Raw genomic sequence first — 9710 nt, 5'->3', positions numbered from 1 at the left:
TAACTTTGAACTCACATTATTTGGAATGACGAGTCCCTGAGAAATTACGAAAAAGAGGTTGTCATTAAAGAACAAATGTGCATAGTTACTGTTTCTATTATTATTACTTTATAGTTTTTACCTTTACAGAGAACATAACAAGGTGGGACACAAACTCAGCCAACTCAGTTGGAGATGCAGTCAGGGAGTCAAACACTGAGTTGATGACAACGTCTTTCTCAGCAAGAAGAGGCAACACCACAATTTCTGCTCTCTGCTATGGAGACAGGAGCTTTACAGCCTCCAGCTGGACAGAAATAACACAAAGGAAAGCATTATCACCACAACTGGATTTTATTTGATAGTAACAAGGTAATTATCTCTTATAGCTCTAATAATGAATCAATGTTTTGTAAAGTAGCAGCTCTAAAGTCTTACAGGGGAGAAGCTCGGGTTGAGATTCAGGATTTCTCTGACAGACACAAGGACTGAGAATCGGCCAAAGTTTTTCTGCAACCAGTAAACACTGCTGGACGCACGCTGTGTGTTGGACACACAGGCTTGGTCTGGAGGGGACAGATCAGAACGAAACATTAAGGCATTCAAATATGAAGAGGTCTGGAAACACTAAATACTTTAGGATACTATTTCAAGGGTTAATGGGTTTTACATTAGACCGATTCCACTCAAACAAATTTGGAAATGAGAGCCAAACAGTCTGTTATTGAGATATTGTAGTCAGTACCTGACTGTGGCTTGGACAGGAAAGGGAGGATTAGTTCATTCAGGACCAAATGCTGCTGCTTTGAGGTCATGTTGTCAAACTGATGGCAAAACTCCTGCAATCTGTGGGTCAAACAACAGCACACAGAATGAGAAATACTTGCTTTATATTCAACTTCACAATGGATGATTTATCCGTCTAGACTAGAGAAACAAATGTTTAATATAAAGATTGTGAGAGTAACTTTATGTTACAGTGACCAAAATACACACACAAAATACATAGAGTTACAGCAGATGTGACGAATTTGTGACAGGGTAATATAATGTTAAAGGATTATCCAGCTCTGTGCTTACATTTGCTGGTATGTGTGACAGTTGAGGTTCCTGTTGCTGAGGCAGTATAGAAACATTCCTGATGAAGATGACAGGAACCCTCTCAAACGTCCAGAGAACCACGTCTTGATGACCTCACTGTCCCTCAACTGTTCATCAGTCATTTTTGACACTCTCATCTCTCCAATCACATCCAGAACCACAGAGGCTGATGGACCAGTAAAGGTCAGGGACTAAGAGAAAGATGCAATTGAACAGCTGATTATTGAGAGTTATTCTTAACGTTTCTCCCTAAAACTGATGAAGAGATAACAAAGTTCATCCTCTGGGTGCCCTCTGGTGGCCACTCAGAAACACAACAGGCTCTGTCCAAAAGGATATTTATTATTCATTAATTGATGAATTGATCATTTGACATTGAGTTGTTTCTATCCACATTCACCACATAAAAACATGAGACTTGGAACTTGAAAAGATGATGATTTTCAACTGAAAAAAAGTGTTCAGATGTTGCACCGTTGATGCACTTTGAAACACGTCTATCCACAAACCTTATTAGCAATTATATCCAAAGCTGGGTCCAAGACAAAGGACAGCTTGCTGAGCAGCATCTTCCATGTGACTTTAGACGCTCCGCTCATACCAGGCAGATGACATTGCAGAAGAGACACCAGCTGATTCGCTGTAAAGTTCTTTAACTACCGTATGTGTGAGTGAGTGAGTGAGTGAGTGAGTGAGTGAGTGAGTGAGTGTGTGTGAGAGAGAGAGAGAGAGAGAGAGAGAGAGAGAGAGAAAGAGGAGGAAAAGTAAATTAATAAAGCAAGCACATGTAACACTTCATATGCATGTCTTACCTCCTGATTTTGTATTGTGAGACATAATGGTTATTCAGCCAGATAAGAAAGGTAGTGCTTAAAATCTACTCTGATTGAGGAATATGTCCATATGTCCTTGCTAATTGAATCCGATTTTGATCTGAATAAATAAATAACAAAATAATTACCTCTGCACATGCATATTGCTCAAGGGTAAAATTGCAGGGTAAATCCATGGGACCAGATGTGTCCAAGTAATTCTGCAACTCATTGCTGTAAATAGATGTAGAAAATAAATACAAATTAATTAATAAACCAGTAAATATTTCAACAGGGTCAACACTGATATATTATAGAAAATGCTCAATACAGGCGAATGACTTTCATGTCAACTCCACTGCAGATCATACTACCTGTTAAATTAAAGGCAAGATGAAAGCAAATAAGGCTCCATTATGAATTAAGGGAAAAGTAGCTGATTTATGAGTTATATTATTTATGTAAGTGCTCTTACCATTGAAGTGAGTCACTGGGCACTGTGGATGACAGGTTGGACAATTTATAAAGATCATCAAATCAAAGGATTTAAAATGAGAGCCATAATAGCAATAGCAGTAGGAGTATAAATGAAATCTCACCGTGAAATTGGCTGTCAAACAACCTGTCCAAATCAACACAGAAAAAGTTTAGAAAACGGCAATGAATTAAGTCTTCTCTTGAGTAGTAGACTAGAGTAAACAAAGTTAAATGTCCTGGCTCTTGTGTACATGATGGGAGGCATTTGTGCATATGCGTGCGTGCGAGTGTGTGAGTGTAGCTAACCCTCTGGTGCAGAATGTCTCAGGTCATCTATGCTGGCCCAGACGGCTGGTTCTATCTCTGGTAGTACATATGGTATGGCCTCGTACAGACTTTCCACACTGGCACAATACAAACATATTAAGTAATATTTAAAAACAACAACTATTACCACAGAATACACATCAACATTGGAAACTGTTCCAAAAACTATGGGTTTAAAATGTGGATTTAAAATCCACATTTAAAACTATGGATTTAAAAAACACACTCACATGACTTGGTAGACATCACAGGGTGGCTTAACCTAAGAAATAAAATATCCATTAAAATAATGATAATTATAATTAGTATTATTATTATTATTTTGCTCTACAGATGAGGATACCTCTCTGGCGAGCAGAACCAGGTGGTGCAGGAACTCAGGAAAGTCTCCTTGAGACTGTGTCAGATGGTCAAACACTGCATGGATGATGTACGTCTTTCTCTGGAGGAGTAGGCACTAGCAGCATCTCTGCAGTCTGCTTCGGAGTCAGGACACGTTTAAGACAAGAGAGAGACAGACAGGACATAATAGGAGAGGGCAGGATATGAGATTTAACCACTGAAGCCCTATTTTATACGTAATCGAATTATAATGTCACACTCGTAAATCAGCTATTACGTTTTTGAAAATCTTGCAATCCTGTGATGACATGCCCAAAATATACGCCAGGTTGAAAGGTTATTAAGTTACTGAAATTGTAGTGTCAAGTACAAACAATCAAATCAATGTTTTCAGTAAAAATGTTCAGATTATCCACACTCACTCCAGAGAAGTCACGGTTTAGGTCATAGAAGTCTGTGATGGGGGCGAACATGGAGAAGAATCCAAAGTTCTCCTCCAGCCATTCTGCACTATGGCTGGATGAGGAGACACACTGAGGATCTGAAGATAAATACACAAGTCAGTGTAGGCTATAATAGTATAGCATTAGAATAGAGTAATGTTTTACTCAAAAATGTACTCTGAAAGCAACAGAAATTCCTGTACATCTGCAGACAAATGGTCCTCTGAGCTTGTCTCTAGCTATGGCTACTTGGTTCACTTACCGGACGTGTTGTGATGTAGCAAGAAGGAATGGATGAAGTGTTCGTACATCACTGGGCTGTGGTTGTGATCAGGATCCATGAGACGCATATGATGACTCAGATCTTTTACTCTGGACCCAGCAATGCAAAGAAATGTATCATTATTCCGGGACTATTTTGTGTATTTCGACTATAAGTGTTTTCCAAACGTAGGGTCTTACTCTTGACCCATTTTTGGGTCACAGACCAGGTTTTATGAATTAAAGTAAGGTAAAGTAAATATCCTGCTTGTTTTTTGTTTTTTCAAAAATAAACAAAGTCCCACAATCTTTTAAAAAAAAAATCAACAGATTTTCAGAAATTAAAGAAAAGGAAAAGGAATACAAAAGATTTTCAGAAGATTTTAAGACATACATTTTTTAAATATGCATACTTTATAATTCATAATGACTTTTCTTAAAAGTTTAGGTCCCAGGAAGTCACCAAATGTATCTTTCAGGTCTCAAGCTGAAAATGTTTGGGAAACAGTTATGTTCTAGAGAATATAGCATTCCCTTTATAAACGGGACAACTCACAGGGCTTGGTAAACAGGACAGGTGAAGTTCTTAAAGCTGAGGCAGTCGAGGAGGCTTTTGGGAACTGTAGGCAGCAGAGGCAGCAGTTTGATCTGGAACCACATCCTGATGAAGTCTGGGTCCTCCAGGTTCTCCTGGGTCAGGGATGGAGACCCCACCTGAGCAAACACTTCTCTGAAGTGGGACGCAAGCTCACTGAAGTTCTAAAACGAGGGGGGAAAGGAGTTGTAAAATATTATAGATAAGAGATGGGGAGAAGGATAATGGATGTACAGGCATGACTTTCCTATCTGACGACATCTAGAATAGAATCTGGAATCCTTTGTGTAATACATTTAAATTAAAGAAATTCAGAAACAATTAATAAAGCCTTCTCACGCCACATGATCTTTCTTCAAGGGTGATGCTGCAAGTGTCCTGGACCTCAGTGGTGTCATTGCCCATGTCCAAATAGCTGTTCAACAAGCAAGCACAATAATCAGCATCATATTCATAGATAATGGACAGTGGACTAAACAAGGGACTTACAAAGGACATAACCTGCAATATTTCTGGATGGCCACCAGAGGGTGCCCAGAGGCTGACCTTTGTTATCACTGCAAAAGCAGGACATTGTTGACCTTTGTCTTGTTAGGTTCACTATCACAAAGTGACAAATTCCTTGTGTCGGTTTGTATTTAAGTTCCCTTTAATAATTTGTACTTTGTTCAGCCACCTACCCTGTGTTCACATCTTAGTAAAGGGCTTGTGTTTGTCTTTCCTTTTGTAATCGTTGTGTCCTGCCTTGCTTGGGTCACTTGTTTAAGGTTACAATCAACAATTCCAGTTATTACTCACTCAATATTTGCTATCTCTCATGTAATATTCAAAGAAACGTTTTGAGTTAATCCATAAATAAACGTTGCCCTTTTGTTGATTTCCATTATTTTGTGTTGTGTTGTGTTGAATGTGAAAGGAAACAGAAGTCCACTAACACCACCGGCACTCTTAATTAAACTAGTTCGGCTCATCCAGGAAAATCTGGGACTTTGGTCAAGACTAGCCTGCACAACATAATTGGAAAGACATGGACGCTGGACTGTACATGCATCTACTCACTGTATGAAAGAATATGAATTGTACTTACAACACTTGGTGGAAGGCATACTTGATTTGGTCAGGGAGTTGCCCATGGGGTAAGAATCTCTGTAATAGTGGCGTTACAACATGGTTGAACCAATCCTCCACATTTGTCACATCAAACTCTTCCATTGGTTGGGCTATGGACGTATTATGTGGCGTGTACATGCCAGCCAGCTCAGCTAGGGTCCAGTTCAGCAGGGTCTGGGTCAGAGTCATGCTTCCGATCTCGGATACATTTCTCTGGAGAGCAACAGATAGATAGGAATGTCAGGGTCATGTCAGGTTAGCAGATGTAATATGCATAATCATAATAAACTTGTCATATAAAAACAAGTAATTGGCTTCTCATATATGCATATAGTATATGTATGTACGCTGCATGTACCTCACGTGTGAGAGACACAAACTCACTGACGAGGCTCCCATCAGGTCTGAAAGCTCCCATCAACCCATTCACCACCTGCAAGTGTTTCAAAAAGAACAAAATAATATCGTTTAAGGTTATGAAGATTACCATCAACAATCTGGTAAAAGTTTAATTGGATGAAAGAAATGTATAATATTTAAAGCTATGCAACCTCTCTGAAGCTATTCTGTGGTGGTGATGGTGGTGAGTAGGGGCTATGTGAGGTGTATGTGTATCCGGGGGTGGAGGTGGGGGTGGGCCCAGGACCACCGGTCATCAAGCTGTGGAAGACCAGGCTGAGGGTCCCGTTGTCCAGGCCTGCAACCTCAGGCCTCAGTAGCAGCTCGGCCTTCTGTTCTGGAGACAGCAGGTGAAGAACCTCCAACTGCAACCCGGAAGACACGGAGAGAAGGAAGGTCAATTCATAGACAGTGTAGGAGAAGTTACTTTTAATTATTACACATGGCTTTCAATTAAAAGTAATCATCGTCTTCACTTGGACCACAATAACAAAGGGTGGGTGTAAAAATGTATCTGTCACCCCCCAGACGTTACGTTTCGCATCCGGAGGAGCAAGCCGGTAATTCAAACTATACCGTTGACGTTTAATTGTTTTGTTTTGTTTTAGTTTTTTTATCCCAAGAGAACAGTCAAATAATGACAGTTACAAAAATATAACCTCCCAAAGGATGCATAACAAAGAGGCATCAAATAGAACAAATAGACCAATTCCAATATTTATTTTGTGAACGTGAACACAGCTTCTGAACCATTCCTTAGCTCCATGGTTACTGAACTAAATATTGGACCCAATCGTCACAAGACACACAATATGTACAAGATTTTCATAGGAAAATGGCTTTTTTTAGAGACACAAATGAGGAGGAAATCAACTTTGTTATTGACTTTTCTCTATCCCAGCAACACACTCTCGCGAGATTTGGGACGATATCTGAAGGGTCCATCTGCAGTCTGACGGACAAGACATAGAGGGTGCTGTCCCTTATTTTTTTTTAACTCTATGCTCTTCATCAATCATTATCACATATTAAACATTAAATTAAACGTGTGTTCCAATGCTCAATAATATAATTTTCCATTATTAACTGTCTTGGTTGATGAGGTACCACATTCGTGGTAAAATATATACCATATAAATAAAAGGCCCTGTTACAATGTTGAGCAGAAACAGGAGCACATCTAGCATAAGACTGAACTAGAATTTTCACAATTCAGGGCAATTGCAAAGTGTGGTTGCACCGACGCAGAGTTCTGGGTTGTGGCCATGGGGGTCCAAGGAATCCATCGTCACATAGTAGTTCACAGTCCAGTCCCCAGTGGTGTTGAAGATTTCAAAATAAATTATTGTTAAAGCAAACTTGCCTTTTTTTTTACCTTATTGTTCTGATCTGATATATTGAGAGGAGACAATACCCTGTGTATATAGAGTAAATGGCATATCTGCCATTTGCAAACAAGTTGTAAATACTCAGAAGACATTTCACGTTTTCCTTATATTATGATGTCATGTTTTGTGAGTATAAGATTCAGCACCTATTTTCCCCCAGCCTGATAATAGATATTAAATACCTTGTAATGTACTTGGGAATGTCTCACCATATAATACATGTGGAACCATTACGATACTTGTTGACCTGGCTAGTAGCTGGGTTGAAGCCATACCATTTTGTATATTGTAAAATAGATACCCCAGCATATCAGGCACATCAATGTTACTGAATGACGTCAATACCACAATGAAAAACTATTGTTTAGCCTACATTGTGACAGACTTGTCATCACCAGGCAGGAGTTTTGGATAAGCTCTAATGTCCATGTAGATTGCTTCACAATTTTACACACAGTAGAGGGATTGAAGTCCATTTTGTCCAGCAGGCAGAGATTATAGTCTGACAACAATTTCAATTACAAGCTTTGACTCTTGCATGGATCAAACCGTTAAGTGTATAAGTTGGTCAAATAAATTAAAACACCAGATTGTAGAAGGCAAAAATGATTGTCAGTTAAACAAACAACTTTTGTGTATTATGTTCATATGTGTATGGGCTTAGGCATTAATGAGAGGTTACATTCCAAAGTTTCACTTTTTGTTCAGCTTTAGTAGTGAAGAACCCTTCTGATCGTGAATAGTAATTATACATGTGACTAAATACATTACCAAACATATAGATTCACTTTTCAAACACATGGTAAAAAGAATAATAAGTAGAGACAAAGCAGAGCAGATATAGTTTAAAGCATTTATTAACACAATTGTATTATTGGTACCTTTACAGTAAGCAACACCATCAATATATTTGGTATAATGTCCTATCAATTATTGTTATTATAGTTGTTGTTATTATGATTATATATGTAATAACAGTATGGTTATATTTTATGATTCTATATATAGGTTAATTATAGTTATTAGTGATAATTATACAATTATATATTATGGTAACTATTATGGTTACAATGCCTGTAAACAGTTTATTATTGACATATATTTTATTGATGCTTTTGAATATTTGATTGAATATTTTATTAGGCAAAAAATGTAAAACGCCACATTTACATTTAAAATACTTTGTCTAACAGGTCCGTTCATAAAAGTCCTTGCGGACTTGTTTCCAATGAGGGCCTTGGTATTCAATTCATAGACATATATAGTGGCATCACAGTTCAATATCATTACACAAAGAAAATACAAATAAAACAGCAAAAAAATAAATAAATAAATAAAACACTATGTACAACAAAAGAAATAAAAAGATAATAGATATGGGAAAGATATGTACAAGAACGGGGGGGGGGGGGGGTCGGCTGTCTAACAGGAAAATGGTACTACCTCCTCTTTTGGCCTCCTGAAAGGTGATTTTTTTAAGGCTCTTTTAAATGAGCCCAGCCAACTGCATTTTTTGAGGGATGGGGATAGACCATTCCAATCCTGGGTGGCAGTGCTGTAGAAGGAGAATTTTCCCACGTTTGTTTTATGGGTGGGTGGTACCAAATTGTTGTTAATGCTCCCTCTGGTATTGTGACTGTGGGTGTCACTAACCTTTTGGATGTATTTACTCAGATACGCGGGAATAGGGGGCATATCGGGCAAATTTTCATTTACAATTTTGAAGGCCATTCCCATTTTTAGTTGTTTAACCCTGTCTTCCACCCTGAGCCAGCCTAGGCTGGCAAAATGGGTGGGAGAAAGGTGGGTCATGGGCCCCAATCCGAGGAGTAGCCGAATCAGTTTGCTTTGGGAGGTTTGAAGCTTAGTCTTCAGTGACACTGAGGTGTTGGAGTACCAGGAGGTGCTAGCATAGTCAAAATGTGGTTGAATCAGGGCCCCTGAGAGGGTCCTGAGGGCCTGTGGGTTGACAAAAGAGGAAACTCTGCCCATAAATTTGGTTCTCTGGTTTACTATTTTGACCACCTTTGTCCCCATGCTTTCACCTGACAGGTATTTGTCGAGAATACAACCCAAATAGGTAATCTCTTCTTTGCTAGAGATAATTGAAGTTTAAACACAGAAACACGAGGAGACAAAGAGATGTTGAGCTCTCTCAGATGCCTCACCTGTCTTTAGCGATTTCTTTCTTCTCCTTCTCCTTGTCCTCTTCCTTGCCCTTGTCTTTGTCCTGGTCAGTGATGATGTCCGACACCAGTCTGAGGGCACGTTCTGTGATGGACACAATCTTCTGGATAGCTTGGAGTTCATCCTCTGAGGGATAAATGGCTGCATGCTTGGTCATTACGTAGCGATCGTCTGAAGGGTCGGGGCGACGAGGCGGCTAAAAGAGAAATGGTGGAAAGAAAACTATTCATTCACAGGACAAGAAAGGAATCGCAATGAGGTTTCAATTTAGTTCATGTAAGAATATTCC

General features: G+C 39.0%; 4 long non-coding RNA genes across 4 annotated transcripts; all 4 read right to left on the bottom strand.

The window, feature by feature from the left end:
* Window positions 1-1140: 1140 nt before the first annotated feature.
* LOC311055171 lies at window positions 1141-2133 on the bottom strand. The gene is made up of 3 exons (XR_014601768.1): window positions 2042-2133; window positions 1590-1736; window positions 1141-1271 (listed from the first exon to the last, which is right to left on the bottom strand). It is a non-coding gene; the product is annotated as an uncharacterized lncRNA (long non-coding RNA).
* A 102-nt stretch (window positions 2134-2235) lies between these two features.
* Window positions 2236-3127, bottom strand: LOC311052638. The gene is made up of 6 exons (XR_014601536.1): window positions 3040-3127; window positions 2927-2958; window positions 2676-2773; window positions 2492-2514; window positions 2368-2389; window positions 2236-2266 (listed from the first exon to the last, which is right to left on the bottom strand). It is a non-coding gene; the product is annotated as an uncharacterized lncRNA (long non-coding RNA).
* A 357-nt stretch (window positions 3128-3484) lies between these two features.
* Window positions 3485-4349, bottom strand: LOC311059222. Its single transcript, XR_014602141.1, has 3 exons — window positions 4299-4349; window positions 3744-3853; window positions 3485-3579 (listed from the first exon to the last, which is right to left on the bottom strand). It is a non-coding gene; the product is annotated as an uncharacterized lncRNA (long non-coding RNA).
* Window positions 4350-4676: 327 nt separating this feature from the next.
* LOC311064218 lies at window positions 4677-5844 on the bottom strand. Its single transcript, XR_014602694.1, has 3 exons — window positions 5806-5844; window positions 5425-5660; window positions 4677-4752 (listed from the first exon to the last, which is right to left on the bottom strand). It is a non-coding gene; the product is annotated as an uncharacterized lncRNA (long non-coding RNA).
* Between the last annotated feature and the right edge of the window lie 3866 nt (window positions 5845-9710).

The sequence above is a fragment of the Gymnoscopelus microlampas genome, assembly GCF_963454915.1.
Source record: "Gymnoscopelus microlampas genome assembly, chromosome: 2".
Classification (NCBI taxonomy): domain Eukaryota; kingdom Metazoa; phylum Chordata; class Actinopteri; order Myctophiformes; family Myctophidae; genus Gymnoscopelus; species Gymnoscopelus microlampas.
The sequence above is the reverse complement of the archived record's forward strand: the minus strand, read 5'-3'. Positions and strand labels throughout refer to the sequence as shown.